This window comes from Scyliorhinus torazame, chromosome 19 (genome assembly GCF_047496885.1).
Source record: "Scyliorhinus torazame isolate Kashiwa2021f chromosome 19, sScyTor2.1, whole genome shotgun sequence".
NCBI lineage: Eukaryota > Metazoa > Chordata > Chondrichthyes > Carcharhiniformes > Scyliorhinidae > Scyliorhinus > Scyliorhinus torazame.
This window is the reverse complement of record NC_092725.1, coordinates 58,364,529-58,391,632: the sequence shown is the minus strand read 5'-3', so window position 1 is coordinate 58,391,632 and position 27,104 is coordinate 58,364,529. Positions and strand designations below refer to the sequence as shown.

Here is a 27,104-nt window from a genome sequence, read left to right as displayed (position 1 = left end):
AGCCTGGGATTAGAGTATATTTGACTGCAATGGTCATTTTTTTTTAAGAATTCTGTTCTGCAGGCCTGGGGACTTTAACAGGCAGTAGGTATTTTTCAAATAGACAAAAATACACAAGCCAAACCTCGGCAACCGGTAACAAAACTAATAATTCACCCATCACCCCCTACCTCCCCGAACCCTCCACATGCCACCCCCCCCCCCCCCCCCCCCCCCTCCCAAACACCCTGCTGAGCAGGTGAAATTGATAAAGTAATGTGTTTTTCAGTCTGGGCTAATGCACAGTGGCTTGACTCGGAAGTCCCTGGGCAGTTAATGTGCTTTCCAGTTTATTTTATTTTATTTTGGGGAGATGATGTCAGTGCTCGGTGGAGCTAAGAGAGACTTTGTTTTTGTGAGAAAGAATTTGGAAATGAAGTCTGATCTGGCACGGCTTTTTGTTAGAGCACACCTAAAAGCCGCTTTCTTTCCCAGTAGGATGGTTTAAAAAAAGAGTAATGATATTTGAAAAGTAAAGCAGTCTTGTCTGGAGACAAGGAAGAGGCCGAAACAACCCAGTGGAAGCAGCTTTTTGAAGATATTCAGCCAGAGTCTGAAGGGGTTCTAACAATAACCAGACTCTATTCTGTAAAGCAAGTACTACTATATGCCCTGCTGATTTTGAAGCTGGATTGAGAGCTATAAGTTTTTTTTCTTGCTGTTTAATGAGAAATTGGAGTAGTAGTGTTAAGGGGTAATTGCAAGTTGTAATTCAAGAGTTTAATATTGTACATGCTGATGTGCAGAGCGACCTGGGTGTCCTAGTGCATGAGTCACAAAAAGTTGGACAGGTGCAACAAGTGATTAAGAAGGCGAATGGAGTTTTGTCCTTCATTGCTAGAGGGATGGAGTTTAAGACTAGGGAGGTTATGCTGCAACTGTATACAGTGTTAGCGAGGTCACACCTGGAGTATTGTGTTCAGTTTTGGTCTCCTTACATGAGAAAGGACGTACTAGCGCTGGAGGGTGTGCAGAGGGGATTCACTAGTTTAATTCCAGAGTTGAGGGGGTTGGATTACGAGGAGAGGTTGAGTAGACTGGGACTGTACTCATTGGAATTTAGAAGGATGCGGGGGGATCTAACAGAAACATATAATAATAATCACTTATTGTCACAAGTAGGCTTCAATGTAGTTACTGTGAAAAGCCCCTATTCGCCACATTCCAGCATCTGTTCGGGAAGGCCGGCATGGGAATTGAACCCGCGCTGCTGGTCTTGTTCTGCATTACAAGTCAGCTGTTTAACCCACTGTGCTAAACCAGCCCCTTTAAAATTATGAAGGGAATAGATAGGATATATGCGGGAAGGTTGTTTCCACTGGTGGGTGAAAGTAGAATTAGGGGGCATAGCCTCAAAATAAGGGGAAGTAGATTTAGGACTGAGCTTAGTAGGAACTTCTTCACCCAAAGGGTTGTGAATCCATGGAATTCCTTGCCCAGTGAAGCAGTAGAGGCTCCTTCATTAAATGTTTTCAAGATAAAGATAGTTTTTTGAAGAATGAAGGAATAAAGGGTTATTCAAAAGTGGAGCTGAGTCCACAAAAGATCGGCCATGATCTCATTGAATGGCGGAGCAGGCTCGAAGGGCCAGATGGCCTACTCCTGCTCCTAGTTCTTATGTATTCATGATAAAGTTTTAAACATACCAAAACCCGATTCCTTCGTGCACTCACTCCTGGAGCAAATCATTCTTTCTGAACTGTCTTACAAAATAAACTAAAATATTGGGGTTTCGGTGCAGTATCCTAGCCACTGTTGGGTCTGGTCTGGGATTGTAATAACTTCGCTGGCCATTACAGTCAGGGTTCTTGCACCATTTCCCTGTCAAGGTTTAGCACGGAAGATTAGAATGCTGAAAGTTAAAATGCATCTGTGATTGTAGCACAGCGAACCAAAGCCTTAAAGATTATCAATGGAACTGCCTCTACACTGACTCCTTAAATGAAAATTCCTATCAACTGACCACACGTTTTTCATGAAAATGCGTAATTGGCTCATTGTCAATCGATTTAACGATTATCCCCCTGCTTTGCAAGGCTATCGCATGTAACAAGAGCCAGAGTTGTGAAGTCCTACACAAACACTCAATGCAAATTTGGAGTAGATAGTTAGTTACAGTCATGAAGAGCGTGCCACATGCTGCAGCTCCAGATTGCTTGAAATGAGTATGTCGTAGGAAACATCAGCCTTGGACTGTGATTCTGCCAACGCCCTGTGTGCTGAGCAAGTTATGACAGCTCCTTTGTTGAGATTGGTGGTCTAACCAAAGCACACAAGTATCAGGTAAAGCTTCCCTAGTTTTTTTCATGAAGGGGCATTATTTAGCACAGTTGCTGGGAGATTGATGTTAGTGAGCTGGCTTCATGCATTTAAACTAACCACTTTTGGCTGTCTCATCCAAGCAGGGAAATTGCGTGCCCATCAAGGACATTTGGTTGAATGCAGTGACGGATTCTACAAGGAGGACTGGCCTCTGACAGAGGGAGACGGGCGAGGAGATCATTTTGTGTTCACGCCCAAGGTAGTCATATGTGATGGGCTGCCAAGGGAGCCCTGGTTCAGTGGATGGATCTTCAAAATTCACGCAAAAGCTGGATAAGAGAAATTTAAAAGAAAATAGATTTAGAGTACCCAATTATTATTTTTTTCCAATTAAGGGGCAATTTAGCGTGGCCAGTCCACTTAATCTGCACATCTTTGGGTTGTGGGGGTGAAACCCACGCAGACAATGTGTCAACTCCACACGGACAGTGACCCAAGGCCGGGATTCGAACCCGGGTCCTCAGCGCCGCAGTCCCAATGCTAACCACTGCGCCACGTGCCGCCCTGGATAAGAGAAATTTGATAGAGGGTTGGTGGACTGTTTTCCAGATTCTGTGACCACGCTGTACAGTCAGACATCCTTCTGATTCAGGTGCGTGGCACAGGGAGGTGTGTGAATGTGGAGGGATGGTTTACAGGATGCAGATTAATTGAAAGAGTTATAAAGTGACTTTAATGATAGATGCATAGTGAGTTGTTCTTTTTTTAATTCATTCAAGGGATGTGGGCATCGCAGGCTGAGCCAGCATTTATTGCCCATCCCTAATTGCCCATCCCTAATTGCCCTTGAGAAGGTGGTGGTGAGCTGCCTTCTTGAACCGCTGCAGTTCATGTGGTGTAGGTCCACCCACAATGCTGTGACAGTGGAGGAATGGAGAAATATTTCAAAGTAGGATGGTGAGTGATTTAGAGGGGAACGTCCAGGTGGTGGTGTTCCCGTGTCTGCTGCGCTTGTCCTTCTAGATGGGTTTGGAAGGTGCTATTTGCAGAGCCTTGGGGAGTTACTGCAGTGCATCTTGTAAATCAGGGCTTCCCAAACTTTGAGCCGTGGAACCCTAGTGACCTCCCAAGAGCATCGGAGAACCCCAAGAATTCTCATAATGTTGACGCTCCTTTTTTAATAACAAAATTGGTGTAAAATAAAATGTAAACAAGTATTTTCTAGCTCTATCCTTGCATATAGTCAAAAAACGATTTGGCAGCTACATGGCTCCTCCACATTAACACCTGTTCAAGTTACCGTCCCATGGTTCCTCAACATTAATCCGAGGAAGTGGTACTCATTTTAGGAGCGGGTGATGGATCTCTGTGTCTATTCAGAACCCTGGATATCCATTATCCCTTCTCAGTTCCCAAATAACAGAGGTCAAGTCTGTGCTTTTTTGGCAAAGTCCACTTAACTTTATTTATCAGCTGTGCCACTGGTAAACTTATTTTCAATACAAAATTTAGGAAGTTTCCAACTAGCCCTGCAGCAAGCTAGTCAGATGGATTGTCTTTAGCGAGTACAGTAGTTGAGTTTTCATTCAATTACAGATTGTAGTCATTCTTCAAATCATAATACACAGGATAAAATAACTAAGTAATTTAAAAAAAAGAAAGATGGCAATTAGCAAAAGCAAGCAGCAAAGGAAACAGGTTTCAGAAATATAGATGGGGTGATCCCGGGTTGAGTTTTTCCATCCCGGTAAGTGATTCTTAAGGAGATTATTATCTTAAGGTCCAGCCTTCTTTTTACTTCTGATTAGCTTTAACTCATTTATAATTTACTCAATTCGGCCAAAATGTCTGTCCATCAATTTAAGAGATATATGTATTTAAATGTATTGGTGCAAATTTCCCATTCCATCGCTTGCCAATTTTCCAAATTATCCACACCTGCATCTAATTATCCACACCTAATTAGAAAAACACAGTTTTCGTTAAGACATTATCACCCTAGACCGGCTGTTACCATAGAAACGGGACTACCCTTGCTGGGACAGCAGTCGTTCTTACAATACAATGGGGCCTTTTAGCTAGTTGACGTCACTGACCTTGCAGTCCCAAGCAACTTGCAGAAAATGAGTTCTCGTTTGACCCTTTTATCTCTATCATCTTCCCTTACTCTCATGGTTATAGCTGACTAGAAAAATCAATTTCCATCAGCGGATAATCTGGAAAGTTTTCTTACGAAAAAAAATTAAGTCTTACCTTTTGTCATTTTTAATGGGACGAATGATGCTGGAAAGCTGATTCTCATATCGGACACACGCACTTCTCTCCTTCACTCTCTCCCTCTGTCACACACACATGTCCCCTTCTCACATACACATCCCCCTCTCCCTCTCACACACATCCCCCTCTCACACACACACACATCCTTCTCTCTCTCTCACACACACACACATGTCCCTTTCCCTCTCACATGCACACACGTCCCACTCTCTCTCACAAGCACACACATCCCCCTCTCACTCACACGTCCCTCTCCCTCTCACACACACATGTCCTTCCCTCTCTCTCACGCACACACATCCCTCTCTCTCACACGCTCACACATCCCTCTCTCTGACATGCTCACATCCCCCTCTCTCTCACACGCACACATCCCTCTCCCCCTCACATGCACACACGTCCCTCCCTCTCTCTCACACGCACACGTCCCTCACTCTCTCACACGCAAACATCCCTCTCCCCCTCACATGCACACATGTCCCTCCCTCTCTCACACGCACACATCCCTCTCCCCCTCACATGCACACACATCCCTCCCTCTCTCTCACACGCACACGTCCTCCCTCACACGCACACTTCCCTCTCTCACAAACGCACACATCCCTCCCCTCACACGCGCACACGTCCCTCACTGTCACACGCACACACGTCTCGCCCTCTCTCACACGCACACATGTCCCTCTCCCCCTCACACGTCCCTCCCTCTCTCCCACGCACGTGTCCCTCCCTCTCTCTCAAACGTCCCTCCCTCTCTCTCACATGCACACACGTCCCTCCCTCTCTCTGACACGCACACACGTCCCTCCCTCTCTCTCACACGCACACACGTCCCTCCCTCTCTCTCACATGCACACGTGTCCCTCCCTCTCTCTCACACGCACACGTGTCCCTCTCCCCCTCACACACACACGCCCCTCTTCTTCTCAGATGCACACATGTCCCTCTCTCTGATACACACACGTCCCTCGCTCTCTCACACACACACACACATGTCCCTCTCTCTCTCACACACATACATCACATACGTCTCTCTCTATCACATGCACATATCCTTCTTATCCTCGTTCAGAGGCCTGCTCGGACCCCTGCCTTACTCCAAGGCCTGTGCTGAATGACTCCCCCCACCAAGGCCTGCGCTGTACAGCCCCTCCCACTCTGGATGGCCCGCTGTGAGGTCCGCGCTGGATGGCTGCCCCAGCTCGGAGGCTTGCTCTGAACCATCCTCTCATGCTTTGGCACAAGTTCCATTTCAATGCTCTCACTTCCCATCACGTCATTGTCCACACTCGTCCAATCAGAGGTTCACTTCTCAAGAACTCAATTGGACAGCTCCTCGACAGCATTTTTCAAATGTTCCTGACTTGCCATGAACCCCCCTCCCTTGGTTCCACGGACCCCAGTTTGGAAAGCCCTGTTGTAGATGGTGCACACTGCTGCCACGGTTGAGGGAGTGAATGTTTGTGGATGAGTTGCCAATCGAGTGTAGCTATTGACCTGCAGTGGGCATGACATGGATGATGTGGTTTCTCCCTCAGGACACCCAGCATCCCACATTTGCTGCCCTGAGAGTTTTGTGAGTCATCACTGCTTTGCTTTTAATCAGGACATCTAAATGAAATGGAAATAGTGCAGAGTTCTGAATTGTGTCCCGCTGAAGAGAGACGCTCCCTCCTTTGGAAACAAATGGCATTCCCCTATTTTTTATTCACAACTAAAGGTTCATGGTAGTGATTAGCGGAGGCCCTACCAGCTACCATCTGAACCATTCACATATTAACTGTGTCCAGGGAATATGGCTATTTCATTCTGCCTCTTATTGGCTCGCGTCAGCATCATAGGCAGGAACGAAGAGAAGACGTATAGCCAGACATGAAGGAGGACAAATAGCAACCCCCCCCCCCCAAGCCAATTAAAGTAAAAACAGACAAAAATCAGTCACTCATCTTATTTTCTTACGCGGGATATTTATTTTGTGCAAATTGTCCGTTGAATTTGTCCTCATGTAAGTCACTGAATTTCAAATCGTGTGAAGTGTGTGTGATTTTTCTAAGCGACCCAAGTGTGGGAGGATGTCCTGGTTTTCACAAATTGCCTTTTACCTTCTGTGAACTTGAAATTCTTCCTCCGCCAAGGAGACAGACCAATAGCCATTATCTCTGGGAAATGCGAGAGATATTGGCTGTTTATCTTGGCTTCTCTCTTTACAGATCGAGGCACCTGCCAACAATTGATTTCACCTCTTGACTAAACAAACAGGGTGAGGTTGCTCAGTACAAGTACATTCCTGTTCCGCAGAGTCTAATTTCATGGCTGAGTTGGCCGGTTAAAGGTATAGATGGCACGATTTGGTGTCACGTGCTTGTGCAGCCAATGTTAAAGTCTGGACGTGTAAGCTTCTGTATCTGCGATTTTACCTGGCCAGGAACAGCAACATCCAAATTTAAACCTCTTACTTAACTAATCTCCCTCTTTACACAGGGATGTACACGTATTGACTTTACTAATCTCTCTATTTACACAAGAATGTACATGCGTTGACTTTACTGATTTCCCTATTTACACAGGGATATACATGTATTGAAATAATTCATCTCCCCACTTATAGAGGGACACCCACACAAAAGGCAAAAATTGGGCTCACTCATGCCCATGCTTTGGACACAATGGCCAAAATCTTTTATCCTTGTTCGCTGCTGGGATTTTCTGGCACCGCTGACAGTGAATGAAGTTTTGGCTGGAACGCCAAATTCTCCATTCTTGCTCACAACGGATGTTAAGTAATAGGTTAAGAGACATTCCAATTAGTTGTCTCATTTATGTTAAGTATCCAATAATTGACACTGATATGTAAAGGGGCTTCAGGTGGCCTTTGTGTCAGGTGATGTTATGTTAGAATTTTGAGCAGAGTCTGTTAAAGTAAAATAAAGGTGATTGTGAAAAGGAGCAGTACCTTTGACCTTTAAACAACAGCAGTTCAACGTCTAACAACAGATCCCGCCACAGACAAGAGCAGAGAATCCCACCATATGAGTCTCTTTAATGGTAGCTTTCTCACACGTACACACTCGGTCAAATCACGGCAGGTGTAATATTGCCATATTGGTGAGGGCGTCAGCATGCGTGCGTGTTGCAACATTCCGAAGTCGGTCGTCTGCTGCTTGTGCTGCTACGGAAGCTGCGAGATTAGCCACTTGACGGTGCAACACATTGGGGCTGTGTGAATGGACCTGATCTTCATCTTCGCATTTGAGTGTATAACTCCAAACCTACTCCTTGACATCAAGCATAGGTTTTCTGGCTTCCCAATGTACCAAGCATTTCACAATGCGTACCCATCAGTTCCGTTCAATAGGCTACCCATTAAAGTCCTCAACTGAACCCATGCTCCACCTCATACTGCAGGCTGGAGCTTGCACTCTCCTTGTCCCCTGCCTGGCTGCAGACTATTCCTGCCTGGCGACTCGCCACCTGGCGATCCCTCCTCCACACTACCCTCTAAATCCAGGACAGTGCCGGTATCGGTAGCTGTGAGTGTGACATCTTCATCATCTTGCTGTCTTTGCTATCAGTGAGGAGAAAGGCCCAAAGGCCTGGCAGGAAAAGTCAGAGCAGTATTCTTACATTGCCTGAATCTTGGAATTCAGCAGGTATTGTGGGATGAGGAGGAAGGAGGATTAGGTATGAGGAGAGCAGCATTGTCAATGGAGTCGGCCAAGCCACTGGCCACAATCTCAGCAATGAGATCCTAATAATGTCAAATGCGACAAGGGTTAGACATGAATGTGCACCTGTCCCCTTCAGCTTAGTACCTGCTGCTGCTGAACATGCATCACCTTGCTCTGCAATACTACCAGAAGAGAGTACAATGTGTTTGAGTGATGTGGTTGTCATGGCTGAAAAGCTGATAAGTGTGTGCAAACTGAGAGATTTGGGTGTGATGTGGGTGTAATGCTTGCAGCAATGCTAACTGTGCGAGACTGCGATGGAGCATATGAATGTTAGATATAAGTCCTGATTGATAGGGTTTGTTGGTAGATGAGTGATGGATGCGTGGCGAATTGAGCAGATGGTACAGTTGATAAGGGATGACAATCTATTCACTGGCATTAACCGCTCTCACGAGGTCAGTGAACTTGCAGCACTGCATCTGGTCCAGGGCCTTGACCCCCCGGCATCGACCTTCCCAGCTATCTGCTCCGACTCCCTCCTGACCGTGTGTCTGGAGGGCCCTCTGGTTCCCTGTGGACACAGGACATCCCTCCATTTGCACCTTAAACCACCAAGATGCCCCATGCAGTGTCGGTAAACCCTGGAGCCTGCTCTCTCCCGCGTTGTGCCATTCTTTAATATTTCCCAGGTCAGAGTCTGCATGCTCCGACCACAATGTACCTCCCCTTTAAAAAGAAGGGCAGGCTAGCCTTAAGTGGTGCAGCCTAACTTAATGTGTTGTTAGCGATGCACAATATTGGTTCCCTGCTGACGTGTTCAGCCAATCAACAGCTGGATGTCATTCAAATCAGCAGGCAGCACCAAGTTGACACGCTGTCTCTGCATTGCAATTAACGTACGGGGGATAAACAGGCATCATGGTTTCTGTGTCCGGGACTATCTAATTTAGCCCCCATTGATTTTACTTATCTCCCTATTTACAGAGATATACACAAATTGACTTACCCATCTTTCTACTTACACAGGGATATGCAGCATTGAAATTACTCCTCTCCCTATTTACACATTGATACACACACATTGACTTTACTCATCTCCTTGTTTACATGACTGTAATTAGATTTGTTCTCAATTATTGTGCACTGACTAAACAGAATGAATTTAAGATCAGATATTACGAACATTTTGTTTCAAATTCGCTCCGAGCCTGGGTGGCTCAGAAGGTGTCCTTAACTGTACGTGACATTGTTTAACCTAGTCCATGACGAGACAGACAGTGGGAGTAATAGAAAGCCTGTCTTTAAGCTTTACCCCAATCTGAGTTAAGATCGGTGCTGTACTTACATTGTGGTACTCCTTCAAGAACTGATTCTGTCACATGGGCCACACCATCCTGAGCCATTTAACCAATATCCACTTAGTGAGAGCCTGGAGCTCCATAAAACCATAAGATATTGGAGCAGAATAATAGGCCATTCGGCCCATCGAGTCTGCTCCCCCATTCAATCGTGGCTGATGTGTTTCTCGTCCCCATTCTCCTGCCTTCTCCCCATAACACCAGATCCCCTGACTGATCAAGAATCTATCTATCGGGACTTCCGGGTGCGGCGATGACCAGCTGAGTCGCACGTTTCGGCAGCTCCCGGTGAAACGGACTTTTGGGCTCTTGATAGGAGCCCCAACGGCAATTTTGACGGCTAAAAACACTGTGCGGTAAACCAGAAGGGAATCCCCCCTGGATACGGATGAAAAAAGGAGGAGAAAGTGGCCGGATTGCAGTGGATCCTTTAGAACAGCGGCAAGGAAGGCAAGCAAAAACCAAGATGGCGTCGAAAGGTGGCAGTTTAACATGGGGCCCTGAACAACAAGAGTTCTTGAAATGCTGTGTGGAAGAGCTCAAAAAGGAAATGAAGAAAGAGCTGTTGGCCCCGATACTACAGGCGATCGAAGGGCTAAAGGAGGAACAAAAGACCCAGGAGCGGGAGCTTCGGGTCGTGAAGGCAAAGGCAGCCAAGAATGAGGACGACATACAGGGCCTGGTGGTGAAGACGGAGACGCATGAGGCACATCAGAAACGATATGTGGAAAGGTTGGAGGCACTGGAGAACAACGCAAGGAGGAACAACCTGAGGATTCTTGGTCTTCCTGAAGGTGCGGAGGGAGCGGACGTCGGGGCATATGTGAGCACGATGCTGCACTCGTTAATGGGAGCGGAGGCCCCGGCGGGTCCGTTAGAGGTGGAGGGAGCATACCGAGTGATGGCGCGAGGACCGAGAGCAGGAGAAATTCCCAGAGCCATAGTGGTGAGATTCCTCCGTTTTAAGGATAGAGAAATGGTCCTTAGATGGGCAAAGAAAACTCGGAGCAGTAAATGGGAGAACGCGGTGATCCGCGTTTATCAAGACTGGAGTGCGGAGGTGACGAGAAGGAGGGCGAGCTTTAATCGGGCCAAGGCGGTGCTTCATAAAAAGAAGATAAAATTTGGAATGCTGTAACCGGCAAGACTGTGGGTCACATATCGAGGGAGGCACCACTACTTTGAGACGGCGGATGAAGCGTGGACTTTTATTGTGGAAGAAAAACTGGAATGAGCGGGTTATTAAAAAGAACGTTTGAACAAAGTGATGGGGCGAATGTGGGGGGCGAAGAGGGGGGTTAAAAAGGGGGGAAAGAGGAGTTTTATGTACTAATCCTGCGATGTGGTAACTTTTCTCTCTTCCACAGGTGGTGATGGGGGGAGGAGGGGAGGTGCAGGAGATGGGGCGTTGGCCATTGGGGGCGGGGCCAAGGGAGAAGCGCGGGCTTGGTTCCCGCGCTATGATAATCATGGCGGGAATAGAGAAGCAGGAAGGAGGGGGCGTCGCACGGTGCGAGCCGAGGTCACGGGGGGAAGCCGAGGTCGGCCAGAGTTTGCTGACTTCTGGGAGCAACATGGGGGGAGTAATTACGCTAGCGGGGGATCTAGCGGGGGGGGGGGGGGGTGGGAGGGGGGAATAACTGGTTTGCTGCTGCTGGGGAGAGGGGGGAGCTGGTATGGGAGGGGATGGGCGGGGGGGCACCGCCTGGGGCAAATACAGCTGCGTGGGAACCGGGTGAGGAGCTGGAAAAAGGGGATGGCTAATCGACAAGGGGGGGGGGGTAGGAAGCTCCCCAACCCGGCTGATCACATGGAACGCGAGAGGGCTGAACGGGCCGATAAAGAGGGCACGGGTACTCGCACACCTTAAGAAACTTAAGGCAGATGTGGTTATGTTACAGGAAACGCACCTGAAACTGATAGACCAGGTTAGGCTACGCAAAGGATGGGTGGGGCAGGTGTTCCATTCGGGGCTAGATGCGAAAAACAGGGGGGTGGCTATATTAGTGGGGAAGCGGGTAATGTTCGAGGCAAAGACTATAGTGGCGGATAACGGGGGCAGATACGTGATGGTGAGTGGCAAACTACAGGGGGAGACGGTGGTTTTGGTAAACGTATATGCCCCGAACTGGGATGATGCCAATTTTATGAGGCGGATGCTAGGACGCAGCCAAGGTACTTAAAGATTTTATGGAGCAGATGGGAGGTGTAGACCCGTGGAGATTTAGCAGACCTAGGAGTAAGGAGTTCTCGTTTTTCTCCTATGTCCATAAAGTCTACTCGCGAATAGACTTTTTTGTGCTGGGAAGGGCGTTGATCCCGAAGGTGAGGGGAACGGAGTATACGGCTATAGCCATTTCGGATCACGCTCCACACTGGGTAGACTTGGAGATAGGGGAGGAAACAGGAGGGCGCCCACCCTGGAGAATGGACATGGGACTAATGGCAGATGAGGGTGTGTGTCTAAGGGTGAGGGGGTACATTGAAAAGTACTTGGAACTCAATGATAATGGGGAGGTCCAGGTGGGAGTGGTCTGGGAGGCGTTGAAGGTGGTGGTTAGAGGGGAGCTGATATCAATAAGGGCACATAAAGGGAAGCAGGAGAGTAAGGAATGGGAGCGGTTGCTGCAAGAACTTTTGAGGGTGGACAGACAATATGCGGAAGCACCGGAGGAGGGACTGTACAGTGAAAGGCAAAGGCTACATGTAGAATTTGACTTGCTGACTACGGGCACTGCAGAGGCACAATGGAGGAAGGCACAGGGTGTACAGTACGAATATGGGGAGAAGGCGAGCAGGTTGCTGGCACACCAATTGAGGAAAAGGGGAGCAGCGAGGGAAATAGGGGGAGTGAGCGATGAGGAAGGAGAGATGGAGCGGGGAGCGGAGAGAGTGAATGGAGTGTTCAAGACATTTTATAAAAAATTATATGAAGCTCAACCCCCGGATGGGAGGGAGAGAATGATGGGCTTCTTGGATCGGCTGGAATTTCCCAAGGTGGAAGAGCAGGAAAGGGTGGGACTGGGAGCACAGATCGAGGTAGAAGAAGTGGTGAAAGGAATTAGGAGTATGCAGGCGGGAAAGGCCCCGGGACCGGATGGATTCCCAGTCGAATTCTATAGAAAATATGTGGACTTGCTCGCCCCGGTATTGAAGAGGACCTTTAATGAGGCAAAGGAAAGGGGACAACTGCCCCCGACTATGTCTGAAGCAACAATATCGCTTCTCTTCAAGAAGGAAAAGGACCCGCTACAATGCGGGTCCTATTGACCTATTTCCCTCCTAAATGTAGATGCCAAGATCCTGGCCAAGGTAATGGCAATGAGAATAGAGGAATGTGTCCCGGGGGTGGTCCACGAGGACCAAACTGGGTTTGTGAAGGGGAGCCGGCTGAACACGAATATACGGAGGCTGTTAGTGGTAATGATGATGGCCCCACCAGAGGGGGAAACGGAGATAGTAGTGGCGATGGATGCCGAGAAAGCATTTGATAGAGTGGAGTGGGATTATTTGTGGGAGGTGTTGAGGAGATTTGGTTTTGGAGAGGGGTATGTTAGATGGGTGCAGCTGTTGTATAGGGCCCCGATGGCGAGCGTGGTCACTAATGGACGGGGATCTGCATATTTTCGGCTCCATAGAGGGACAAGGCAGGGATGCCCTCTGTCCCCATTATTGTTTGCACTGGCGATTGAGCCCCTGGGGTTGAGGGGTTCCAAGAAGTGGAGGGGAGTACTTAGAGGAGGAGAAGAACACCGGGTATCTTTGTATGCGGACGATTTGCTACTATACGTGGCAGACCCGGTGGAGGGGATGCCAGAAATAATGCGGATACTTGGGGAGTTTTCAGGGTATAAATTGAACATGGGGAAAAGTGAGTTGTTTGTGGTGCATCCAGGGGAGCAGAGTAGAGAAATAGAGGACCTACCGTTGAGGAAGGTAACAAGGGACTTTTGTTACCTGGGGATCCAGATAGCCAAGAATTGGGGCACATTGCATAGGTTAAATTTAACGCGGTTGGTGGAACAAATGGAGGAGGATTTCAAGAGATGGGATATGGTATCCCTGTCACTGGCAGGGAGGGTGCAGGCGGTTAAGATGGTGGTCCTCCCGAGATTCCTCTTTGTGTTTCAGTGCCTCCCGGTGGTGATCACGAAGGCTTTTTTTAAAAGGATTGAAAAGAGCATCATGGGTTTTGTGTGGGCCGGGAAGACCCCGAGAGTGAGGAAGGGATTCTTACAGCGTAGCAGGGATAGGGGGGGCTGGCACTACCGAGCCTAAGTGAGTATTATTGGGCCGCTAATATTTCAATGGTGAGTAAGTGGATGGGAGAGGAGGAGGGAGCCGCGTGGAAGAGATTAGAGAGGGCGTCCTGTAGGGGGACTAGCCTACAGGCTATGGTGACAGCCCCATTGCCGTTCTCACCGAGGAACTACACCACAAGCCCGGTGGTGGTGGCTACACTGAAGATTTGGGGATAGTGGAGACGGCATAGGGGAAAGACTGGAGCCTTGGGGGGGTCCCCGATAAGAAACAACCATAGGTTTGCCCCGGGGGGAATGGATGGGGGATATGGAATGTGGCAAAGAGCAGGAATAACGCAACTGACAGATCTGTTTGTGGATGGGAAGTTCCCGAGTCTGGGAGCGCTGACCGAGAAATATGGGTTGCCCCAAGGGAATGCATTCAGGTATATGCAACTGAGGGCTTTTGCGAGGCAACAGGTGAGGGAATTCCCGCAGCTCCCGACACACAAGGTGCAGGACAGAGTGATCTCAAAGACGTGGGTGGGGGATGGTAAGGTGTCAGATATATATAGGGAAATGAGGGACGAAGGGGAGACTATGGTAGATGAACTAAAAGGGAAATGGGAAGAAGAGCTGGGGGAGGAGATCGAGGAGGGGCTGTGGGCAGATGCCCTAAGCAGGGTAAACTCGTCGTCCTTGTGTGCCAGGCTAAGCCTGATTCAGTTTAAGGTATTACACAGGGCGCATATGACTGGAGCACGGCTCAGTAAATTTTTTGGGGTGGAGGATAGGTGTGCGAGGTGCTCGAGAAGCCCAGCGAATCATACCCATATGTTTTGGTCATGCCCGGCACTACAGCGGTTTTGGATGGGGGTGACAAAGGTGCTTTCAAAAGTAGTGGGGGTCCGGGTCGAACCAAGCTGGGGGTTGGCTATTTTTGGGGTTGCACAAGAGCCGGGAGTGCAGGAGGCGAGAGAGGCCGATGTTTTGGCCTTTGCGTCCCTAGTAGCCCGGCGCAGGATATTGTTAATGTGGAAAGAAGCCAAGCCCCCGGGGGTGGAGACCTGGATAAATGACATGGTAGGGTTTATAAAGCTAGAGCGGATTAAGTTCGTTCTAAGGGGGTCGGCTCAAGGGTTCACCAGGCGGTGGCAACCGTTCGTCGAATACCTCGCAGAAAGATAGATGGAATGGGAAAAAGAAGGCAGCAGCAGCAGCCCAGGATCGGGGGGGAGGGGGGGGGGGGGGGGGAGAGGAGGAACCAGAAGGACTCTCAGGGTTGTTAATATATACTGTATAATATGTATAGGTCATTGCGACAGATAATTATATATTGGCCTGTTAAATTATATTTTTGGAGAGTGTTACTTGTGATAAGGCAGTTGCCAATTAGGGTTAGTTTTCATTTTTGTTATTTATTATTTATTCATTTTTTGTTTCTAAAATAGGTCATTGTTATTTGTGTTGTTATAATATTGTGTAAAGGATGCACAATGTACTGTGTTGGTTGACCAAAAATTTTCAATAAAATATTTATTAAAAAAAAAAGAATCTATCTATCCACGGCTTGACCTCCACAGCCTTCTGTGCACAGACTCATCACCCACTGGCTGAAGGAATTCCTTCTCATCTCAGTTTTAAAGGATTGAGACTGTGCCCTCGGGTTCTGCATCCACATGCAGACAACAGCACCTTGCAACGACAGCTTTGCTCAGTGCCAACATTCTCACAGATGCTTGCAGCACAAAAAGAGGCCATTTGGCCCGTCCAGCTCTCTGCAAGTGCAACTCAGTTAGTCAGTCAAATTTGTTTTTTTCCGATACTTACCCAGTTTCCTTCTGAAAACCACAAATGAATCTTCCTCCGCCACACGCTCAGGTAGCCCATTCCAGACCACGGAGGAAGATCAGGTGTCCATGGAAGGAATTAAGGTCAAGTGGGAAGAGGCACTGGAGGTGGGATTATGGTGCGAGGTGCTGCAAAGGGCCAATGCCTCAACCTCGTGCGCGGGGCTGGGGTTGATTCAATTGGAAGTGGTGCACAGGGCGCACTTAATGAAGGCGAGGATGAGCCGGTTGTTTGAGTGGGTGGAGGATAGCTGCGAACGGTGTGGGAGGGGTCCAGCTAATCCTGTTCATCGCTTCTGGTCCTGCCCAAAGTTGGAAAAATTTTGGGGGTGGTTCTTCAGCCCCATGTCAGAGATCCTGCATGTAGATTTTGAGCCTGGTCCCCTGGAGGCCATATTCGGGGTATCAGGCTGGCCCGAGTTGCAGACGGATACGGATGTCTTCGCCTTCGCCTCGTTGATCGCTTACAGGCAGGCACTGTTGGGGTGGAGGTCAGCTTCTCCCCCTGTGTCTCGGCGTGCCCGAGGGATCTAGTGGAGTTCCTACACTTGGAGAAGGTGAAAGTTACTCTGAGATTGGTTAATGAGGAGTTCCACAAGAGATGGGATGTGTTTTCTTACACTTTTGGGATCTGGTTGCCGTCAAGGGGGGGGGTTATTCATTGTCAAAATGTTCAAATATTGAAAATTTGAATTAAAATATATATATTTTTAAAGTTTGGAAGAAGTCAGTTCAACTTTAAAGCGAAAGCATGATCGGCACAATCCACACAGCAGAAGTGCAAATTGGACTTTGATTGGGCAGTTCAGATGGAAAAGAGCGATGTGCTTCAACAGGGACAAAAGGAAAAGCCGGAGATGGGATTTCTATCCAGTTCATGGTGGATTTTGCAAGTAACAAGGAAGCAAAATAAGGATCGACACCCCAGAAGATAATTACTGATGGATTTTGTAAGAATTTGAAGACCTCTTCCATTACCCTGGAGCCACTGGTGAAAATGCCAACAGACTGAGGGATCAATGAATTCGCTGCCGCAGTTTCACATCACGCCAATTTCTATTAGCAACATTCTCCATCATCTTTGCTGCAGGCAAATGGCTTCCAATCACATCCTTTGTGCCAGGACTTTAATCAGGCATTCAGATGTCAAAAGAAAAACCGCCCGCAAGATTAGGAGCCGACCATGATAGGAGGAGGAAAACCTCCGCAGAAAGAGGATGTGGGGATGGTGGGGGAAAATGTGGGGCTTGTCGAAACTGAAGACCTTTTGTAAGCGGGCCAACAAAAGCAGTCCATTCTATCTCACAAACGGTTCAGGTTTTAAATAGGTTATTTTTACTGATTGAACACTGTGCATCGCAGGCCTCGTGCTGAATGGCGGCAGTGCAGGGTGTGGATATGGGTTTCGTCCGAGGAAAGTTGGCTGAAGCCAAAGCGTGTCCATATATGTCACCTGCAGTTCAATGGGTGGCATTCTTTGTGAAGAGCCAGACGGCTATGGGACTGAAGTCCAACTCCAGGTCACTGAGAACAAAATCAATGCTGACACTCCAGTGCACAACTGAGGGAGTGCTGCACTTTTGGGTGTTGAGGTGTTGGAGGGGTCATCGGCCGGCTGGAGAGCTGGCAAGAGGCCCAAGCTTCCTCGTTTCGGAAAGGTCTGGAAAACCACAAGCCAATCATGGGGTTCACGGGGAGAAGGGTTGGCAACAAGGACAGGGGTGTGGCTCTCAGCAGGCCCCCATTTCCCGATGTCAAGGATTAGGGCAGCTCGGTAGCCCAGTGGATAGCACTGCTGCCTCACAGCGCAGAGGTCCCAGGTTCGATCCTGGCTCTGGGTCACTGTCCGTGTGGAGTTTGCACATTCTCCCCGGATTTCCAAACACAAAAGCCCAAAGTTGTGCCTTGCTCCCGGGGAAGGCCCGCCAGTTGCCTTGTCACTGCCTGATTGGATTGGCCATGCTAAATTGCCCCTTAATTGGAAAAAATGAATTGGGTACTCTAAATTTAGTGAAAAAAGTCCCTTGGATTGCCTTTTGTCGACAGTACCGTAGAGGTGACGAGCAGTCCACATGGGTTTAGCTACTGTGCACGCTGCATAGCGACAGGTCCACCTGCAGCTGGGTTAACACCAGTGGTGATGGAATGAGGTTATTAAGTGGCCATCAATTGGCCATTCATAGACCTCAATTACTGGTGGGCTGGGAAGGTCGACCATGGGCCTTCCCATCCAGAACCTAATTGTGGAGTAGGTGGGAAGGTGGCAGGGTTCCAGTATACCATCATCCCACCTAATGACACGCCCTCCCCTCCTCCAAACGCACCGCAATCACAAGATTGTATTTGGTTGAGTGGTTAAATTGTGGTCCCACCTGACCTCTTGAGGTGGATGTAAATGATCTCACCTTACTGCTTCGAAAATGAATGGAGGAGTTCACCCCAGTGAGCTGGCCAATATTTATTAATCAACTAACACTACTGAATGATTATTTAGTCATTAACTTATCACAATTAGTAGGAGATTGCTCTTCGCGAATCGGCTGCCAACTTTTCTGCACAATGACTGTGACTACACTGCAAAATGTAAGTCTGTATTTCAAACACCCTCGTTTCCCGAGACCATTTTCATCGCATTTTCCTGAAGTTTGACAGCAAAGTCGTAGGTGATCTTCTGCAAAACAAAATTCTGCACAAATCCTTTTCAGCCAACTAATCGACAAGAAATGTCGAACAGCATTCCACCAAAACGTGCAATTTGGGACTGGAATGGGTTTGTGTGTGCAATGGTGAGTGAATCTCTTGCTATAATTAAACAGTCTAAAATTACACGCTCAGGGTTGAGCTGGTTCATCCATAATTTATTACTTTACAAAATAAAACTGTTAAAAAGGTGCTGTGACGGTTGTGAATGCTGACAGGACACTTCTATACCTTAGCCCAGGGCCCCCCACTGTTGCCTTGTAATGCTACTTCTGGGGAATAGCCACGTGATTGTCTTCAGTCTATGGAACCCCACGTGTTAGGAAGGCTGGATCTTTGAGGTTTCCAGTAACCCCCATGCCTTGGTGTAGCAGTGCAGAGTTATAGCATGCATCCGAAATCTGTAGCAGCCCCCAGAAGTGCAGTGTTGTGAAGTGTTCAGTGGCGCCGTCTGTTCCAGGCCTTCAAAAGCCTTTCATTCAACATTCAAAGCAAGAACCAAGGGAGCAATCAACAGCAGTAAATCTTTTCCCAAAGCACTGATCAATCCATTTAGCATATTTAGTCCCATAAAGTGCATTTAACTGGTTTGAGTTTTGCGAGGAAAGCACTATCAAACCATCAAACCTCAGGGGTATTACGCTGCCTTGTACCCGAGCATAGACTGAAACGAGATTCTTAATGGCCAACTCCATTCCATGAAGCGCCGCATACAGTGCTAACATTTTCACACTTACAAGTGCAGTATCTCACTGGCTTGTTCGGACTGCAGGTAAACCATCACAATGTCTCTCACACAAACACACACATCTCTCGTGGGGGAACTTTCCAATTGTTTCTTTGTGCTAAAGCCGCTGGTTTGAGGACTCCAATTCAGGGATTTGGAGAGCGAAAGCTGGATACAAATGATTTTGGTCCCAGTGTGATCCTGTTCCGCCTTCAACTATCAGTTGGGCATCAGTGTCACTGCAGCAGCTTACCCTGGGGATCTAGCAGCATCATGCCATTAAACTGTCCAGGAGCATGGCTTCAACCGACTGACAAGGAACATGGAAATGTCATGCAGCCAAATGTGAGACATGACTCTCCATTATTGTTGGGCACCGACAGGAATATTGCCCAGGTGCCTTCTTCTGGCTAAGCTACATAACTTCCAACGGCCCCAGTTCAGCTCTCAATGGTGTATTAGTGCCCAGTACACCTTTTCACTACCCCAGCAGAAAACCACTTTCACTCATTCCTCAGCCCATTCTTTTAAAAAAAAATGTTCCTTTCTCAGAGCTACAAAGCCAATGTGCCAAGTGGACAGGGCAAGCCCCTAATCCAGCTCCTTACTTGATCCAAAAACCAATTCAAATTGTATCTAATTCATGGTCCCTACAAAAGAGACATTATTAGATCCAAGCTGACAAGAACACTTGAATTCACGCTTGACCCAACACTTGATCGAAGCCAAAAGGTCGAGAAACATGGCTCTTCGTAATTATTTACTCTAAAACTATTTCTGCAGCTAGAGTTCCACACAGCAGCCATTTGTGCACCAATCCCTGAGCTAGCAGTGAACTAAAGGCGGGTGTGGCTAAAATAATGGCAGTGATCAAATTCTGTGCTGAATAAGCAAGAGGCTGGAGCAAACAAAATCCACAAGGGATGGATCGGTCACTGAGCAGTAGGCCCACTGAGAGGCCTTGCTGGTTGTCCCTCCCTTCACACTGTCCACCCAATGCAGCCTCCCACTCGCTGGAGGCCTTTGGTATATCATTCGATGAGTACGTCGCCGTCTCTAGTCCAAGCTTGCCTGGGGAATTTCCAGTGCCGATGTTTAGTATTGTTCCTTTGTCTGATATTACTCTCCAGAGAAGGAGGATCAGTGGAATGGCATTATGGGTTGGATTACACTGGAGTTGATGACACAAGAGAAAGCAAAAGGGAAAAAGGAGGAAGGAACCTGCCTGTATGATGCCTTTCATGTCCTCAAGATCTTCTGAAGTACTTCACTACCAATGGATTGTTGTTTTGAGGATACGGTGGTGGGGAAGAGAGCGTTGTCCACTTCCTTGTGGAATGTGTCTTTGCAAAGAAGGGCTGGAGAGATGAGAAGGTTTTTTGTCAAGATTCATCCAGAGCAGCTCCGTGACACAGGACTCGGTGCTCCACGGGCTGTTCTCAGGGATGCACACCAAGACAAACATCAGCTGGTGCTGGAAGATCATCAACATGGTGAGAGACGCTCTTTTGTCTGCCCAAAACTTGTTAGTCTTCCAGTGCAAAGAGTTGTCCCCAACCGAGTGTTGTAGGCTGGCACATTCCAAAGCCAGCACTACGTCCTGAGGTATGAACTCTAGCTTGGGGCAGCCGCTGTAGAGGCGGGTGCAATGGGGAAAGGTCGCTGTCTAAGACCTTTCAGCCATCGCTTCTCGGCCTTTTGGCTAAGATCAAGTGTCTATAGATTGAGCCTTTGGGTTCAGATCTGGTATGTCTCTCTTGTGGGGACCATAAATTCGATTCAATTTGAATTAGTTTTTTGGAGCAGACAAGGAGCTGGATTAGGGGTTCGCCCCTGACCCACACTCTGAGCCCTGGCTTGGTAACTCAGAAAAGGAAAAAAAAAAAAGAAAAAAAAAAAGAAAAAACGACCTTTCAGCCATAGTGAACTGAGGGAAGGGGAATTGTATAGACGCCCTTGGGCTTTTTGACTCACACAATGTATACAGTGAATATTGCATCTATTACTATTGCTTGGAAGTGCCTCAGAGTGCAACTTCATCTATACAGACAACGTAAGTAGCTTTGCACTATTTGTAATAACCATTTTGAAACTTCTATAATATTTCTTGGACAGTCTTGTAACACCTCAGGGTGCAACATGATCTATGTAGGAAACTTAAATATTAATGCAGTTTGTGCGTTGGCCATTCTGAAATGTTTGTAATGTTCTTTCAGATATTTCATGAATAAAGTCTGTTTTTGAAAAAAAAACTTGTTTTAAGTGTAGCCACTGTTGTAATGTAAGGAAACAAAAGTTGAATATTGATATTGTACCACTTTTGAGAAGAATAGGACACGAGGCAGAGAATGAGGGAGAAAGAATTGTGACTTAGGAGCAGGACTAAGCTGTTCAGTCCCTTGAGTCTGTTCCGCCAATTAGATCATGGTTCATCTGCACCGTAACTCCATTTCCCTGCCTTTTGCTCCACAATCCCTAGGTACCCTTAGCGAGCAAAAATCTTAACAACTGCAGTCTTGAAAATTTCCAGTGACCCAGAATCCACTGCTATTTGACAACAACGATTCCACTGTGCATATTTTTCTTTCTCCTGCACCCTCCCCAGGAACATTTCTTCTTATTTTCTAGTTTCTCCCAAGCATCTTCTCAATTTAGAAGGACAGAGTGCAGGCTGTCCCATGGTTTCTATCAATAATACCCTTTGCTCAGTCATTGAAAGGTTCGCACAATGAGGCTGACTGACAGATGAGCATCAGGCTGCCCAGACCATAATGGTGCCACGGTCGCTCTCCAGACTATGTTGATTAAGACGACATTGGACGAGCAGCGATTAGGCTGTTTCCATCGGCCTCAGGGTTGACGAAGAGAAAATCAACAAGAACTCACAATCCTGATCTCCACTCAGTGCCCCTGGGTGGATCGGAGCATTAGCTCAGCTGTGATAACCCACCCCGTTGAATAGTGCGGCAACACTCTCCTGCTTTCAGAAGAAAAATTAGTAAATACAAGGCTCTGAAATGCAGTCAGAGATAGAAAGGAACATTAACACCAAGGAACATGATGGTCCTCCTTCAAATATCATACACATATTCAATATAACTATGGCAGACATGAACTTTAGTATCCCAAGTTAAATCTTTAACTGATAATCAAATTGAACCGGTCATGGATTTGCCGAGTAACAGCAGTAACACAAATCTAAGAAGACATAAGAAGACTGCAATCTGCTCAGTAACAGGTAGAAATCTATCTTGCAACAGCAGAAACCAGTATTCAAAAGGGCGGATGAAACATGTCTTGCCCAGTAACAAGATTAGAAGGCATCTAGATAGAAACGGGTGTGAATCCCTTGTTAGTAGAAACAGCTTACCGAGACGATTGGGAGATCAGTGAGACATACACATGCTAATGTCCAGAGTCAAGGAGTTTGATTGAGACAGTCACGCAAAATCAGGATCAAGGGTGTGAAATAGTATAATTGCCAGCATCCTGAGAAGCAGGAAGGCCAGCTTACACCGAGCAGCCTGGAGGCCAGTTTATATCTTACAGCCTCTAAATCTTCGAGCCAAAGCAGTGCAGAAAACTTTGTAAAAGGCGTTTAAATATCTTCACTGGACCAGAAGATGTTTCCCAGACTTGATCATCGATCCTGTATCGTGTGGTAAGTATAAACTGGATTTGACTTATAGAGTTTTTAAAAATTTGCATGTTGTTTGGGGAAAGAGGAAGTTTTAAGAAGTTCGGGGATCATAGATAAATTTTTGAACAAAAGGTCACTTGTACATTGTGTGTGTATTTAGTCATTCATATACTTAATTTTCTTAAGAGTAGTGTGGTCCTGTGCGGGTGTATTTGTCTTTCCTTTAAATAAACAGTCTTTAATAATTGTTACCTGACAACTTGACTGTTCATTCTCACTGGGGTTTCACTTGACTCCCCACACCATTCCAAAAACAAAATTATACACCCCCACGAACTGGTGTTTCAAGTTGGTATACCCTTGCGGATAATATCAGCATGGTTTGTGGTTCGTGATCAACAATCAGCCTTTCACTAAAGCAGTGACAGAAGCAGAAGGCGAATCAGTGTACTTTTACATGAAAACTGAAGTTTCCTCATATGGCTGGTGTCTGTGGAAATCAGTTGCAAGTCAGCCTTGGACCGGTGAGGATTAGTCTGTAGTACTTACACTGGATAGAGACGCTCTGCACCATCCTTCTGGAGAACTATGGGGAACTAGACTAACATAAATCACCAGATAATTCAATTTTTGATAGTTTCAATTTACAAATACCTCGCATCCTTTAGGTGACAGTATCTCATTTTGGTCTCTCCAGAGTAATAAAAAAAAGCGATGATACTGCCACACGAAAATCAAAGTTTGCATAAAATGTACTTGAAGAAGATGACTACAAATCCCGCTCTTGACTCACACAGAGCAGCATGTACTCGGGAGGATATATGAAGCAGTCAGTCAGTGCACACTGCAATTACCATGCACGGACATGCATTAGATCATCTGTGGCACTGTAATTATCGTTGTGATATCAGTTTTCAAAGTTCAGATATGGGTCATGACTAAGGTTTAAACAATATATAGATTGGTTGCTAATCAATTAACAGCTATATGGTCAATAACTGTCCTCGACACTGCATCATTCTTCACAAGTGATCCCGCCAAGTTATGTTGTTGCTGGTGGCACAAAATGCTTATGTTGCAGGTTCACTGCGAACAGATGTTTATAAATTTGAGTAAATCGGTGAACATAAGAACATAAGGGCATAAGAACTAGTAGCAGGAGTAGGCCATCTGGCCCCTCAAGCCTGCTCCACCATTCAATGAGATCATGGCTGCTCTTTTGTGGACTCAGCTCCACTTTCCGGCCCGAACACCATAACCCTTAATCCCTTTATTCTTCAAAAAACTATCTATCTTTATCTTAAAAACATTTAACGAAGGAGCCTCTACTGCTTCACTGGGCAAGGAATTCCATAGATTCACAACCCTTTGGGTGAAGAAGTTCCTCCTAAACTCAGTCCTAAATCTACTTCCCCTTATTTTGAGGCTATGCCCCCTAGTTCTGCTTTCATCCGCCAGTGGAAACAACCTGCCCGTATCTATCCTATCTATTCCCTTCATAATTTTATATGTTTCTATAAGACTCCCCCCCTCATCCTTCCAAATTCCAACGAGTACAGTCCCAGTCTACTCAACCTCTCCTCGTAATCCAACCCCTTCAGCTCTGGGATTAACCTAGTGAATCTCCTCTGCACAGCCTCCAATGCCAGTACGTCCTTTCTCAAGTAAGGAGACCAAAACTGAACACAATACTCCAGGTGTGGCCTCACTGACACCTTATACAATTGCAGCATAACCTCTCTAGTCTTAACTCCATCCCTCTAGCAATGAAGGGCAAAATTCCATGTATCTTCTTAATCACCTGTTGCACCTGTAAAACAACTTTTTGCGACTCATGCACTAGCACACCCAGGTCTCTCTGCCCAGCAGCATGTTTTAATATTTTATCATTTAATTAATAATCCCTTTTGCTGTTATTCCTACCAAAATGGACAACCTCACATTTGTCAACATTGTATTCCATCTGCCACACCCTAGCCCATTCACTTAGCCTATCCAAATCCCTCTGCAGACTTCCAGTATCCTCTGCACTTTTTGCTTTACCACTCATCTTAGTGTCGTCTGCAAACTTGGTCACATTGCCTTGGTCCCCAACTCCAAATCATCTATGTAAATTGTGAACAATTGTGGGCCCAACACTGATCCCTGAGGGACACCACTGGCTACTGATTGCCAACCAGAGAAACACACATTAATCCCCACTCTTTGCTTTCTATTAATTAACCAATCCTCTATCCATGCTACTACTTTCCCCTTAATGCCATGCATCTTTATCTTATGCAACAACCTTTTGTGTGGCACCTTGTCAAAGGCTTTCTGGAAATCCAGATATACCACATCCATTGGCTCCCCGTTATCTGCCGCACTGGTAATGTCCTCAAAGAATTCCACTAAATTAGTTAGGCACGACCTGCCCTTTATGAGCCCATGCTGCATCTGCCCAATGGGACAATTTCCATCCTGATGCCTCGGTATTTCTTCCTTGATCATAGATAGATTCCAGCATCTTCCCTACTACCGAAGTTAAGCTCACTGGCCTATAATTACCCGCTTTCTGCCTACCTCCTTTTTTAAACAGTGGTGTCACGTTTGCTAATTTCCAATCCGCCGGGACCACCCCAGAGTCTAGTGAATTTTGGTAAATTATCACTAGTGCATTTGCAATTTCCCTAGTCATGTCCTTTAGCACTCTGGGATGCATTCCATCAGGGCCAGGAGACTTGTCTACCTTTAGCCCCATTTGCTTGCCCATCACTACCTCCTTAGTGGTAACAATCCTCTCAAGGTCCTCACCTGTCATAGCCTCATTTCTATCAGTCACTGGCATTTTATTTGTGTCTTCCACTGTGAAGACCGACCCAAAAAACCTGTTCAGTTCCTCAGCCATTTCCTCATCCCCCATTATTAAATCTCCCTTCTCATCCTCTAAAGGACCAATGTTTACCTTAGCCACTCTTTCTTGTTTTATATATTTGTAGAAACTTTTACTATCTGTTTTTATATTCTGAGTAAGTTTACTCTCATAATCTATCTTACTCTTCTTTATAGCTTTTTTAGTAGCTTTCTGTTGCCCCCTAAAGATCTCCCAGTCCTCTAGTCTCCCACTAATCTTTGCTATTTTGTATGCTTTTTATTTCAATTTGATACTCTCCCTTATTTCCTTAGATATCCACGGTTGATTTTCCCTCCTTCTACCGTCCTTCCTTTTTGTTGGTATAAACCTTTGCTGAGCACTGTGAAAAATCGTTTGGAAGATTCTCCACTGTTCCTCAACTGTTTCACCATAAAGTCTTTGCTCCCAGTCTACCTGAGCTAGTTCTTCTCTCATCCCATTGTAATCTCCTTTGTTTAAGCACAAAACACTAGTGTTTGATTTTACCTTCTCACCCTCCATCTGTATTTTAAATTCCACCATATTGTGATCGCTCCTTCCGAGAGGATCCCTAACTATGAGATCCTGAATCAATCCTGTCTCATTACACAGAACCAGATCTCGGACCGCTTTTTCCCTCGTAGGTTCCATTACATACTGTTCTAGGAAACTATCGCGGATACATTCTATAAACTCCTCCTCAAGGCTGCCTTGACCGACCTGGTTAAACCAATCGACATGTAGATTAAAATCCCCCATGATAACTGCTGTACCATTTCTACATGCATCAGTTTTTTCTTTGTTTATTGCCTGCCCCACCATAATGTTACTATTTGGTGGCCTTATAGACTACTATCAGTGACTTTTTCGCCTTACTATTCCTGATTTCCACCCAAATGGATTCAACCTTATCCTCCATAACACCGATGTCATCCCTTACTATTGCCCGGATGTCATCCTTAATTAACAGAGCTACACCACCTCCCTTACCATCCACTCTGTCCATCCGAATAGTTTGATACCCCGGATATTTAACTCCCAGTCGTGACCATCCTTTAACCATGTTTCAGTAATGGCCACTAAATCATAGTCATTCACGATGATTTGCGCCATCAACTCATTTACCTTATTCCGAATACTACGAGCATTCAGGTAAAGTACACTTATGTTGATTTTTGACTATGGCTTCTCTGCCTTACACTTTCCCCCTTACTGCCTTTTGTTTCTGTCCCTGTTTTACTACCTTCCAACTTCCTGCATTGGTTCCCATCCCCCTGCCACATTAGTTTAAACCCTCCCCAACAGCTCTAGCAAACACCCCCCCCTCCTAGGACACGGTTCCAGTCCTGCCCAGGTGCAGACCGTCCGGTTTGTACTGGTCCCACCACCCCCAGAACCGGATCCAATGCACCAGAAATGTGAATCCCTCCCTCTTGCACCATCTCTCGAGCCACGCATTCATCCTATCTA

General features: G+C 46.6%; 1 protein-coding gene and 1 non-coding gene across 2 annotated transcripts in view; one reads left to right on the top strand and one right to left on the bottom strand.

Annotated features, from left to right (window-relative positions):
- LOC140396153 (PDZ domain-containing RING finger protein 4-like) overlaps window positions 1-27,104 on the bottom strand; it is a 623,004-nt gene that overhangs the window by 353,336 nt on the left and 242,564 nt on the right. The gene's annotated exons all lie outside the window — the stretch shown is intronic.
- LOC140396687 (U2 spliceosomal RNA) lies at window positions 20,805-20,999 on the top strand. Its single transcript, XR_011936589.1, has one exon. It is a non-coding gene; the product is annotated as a U2 spliceosomal RNA (small nuclear RNA).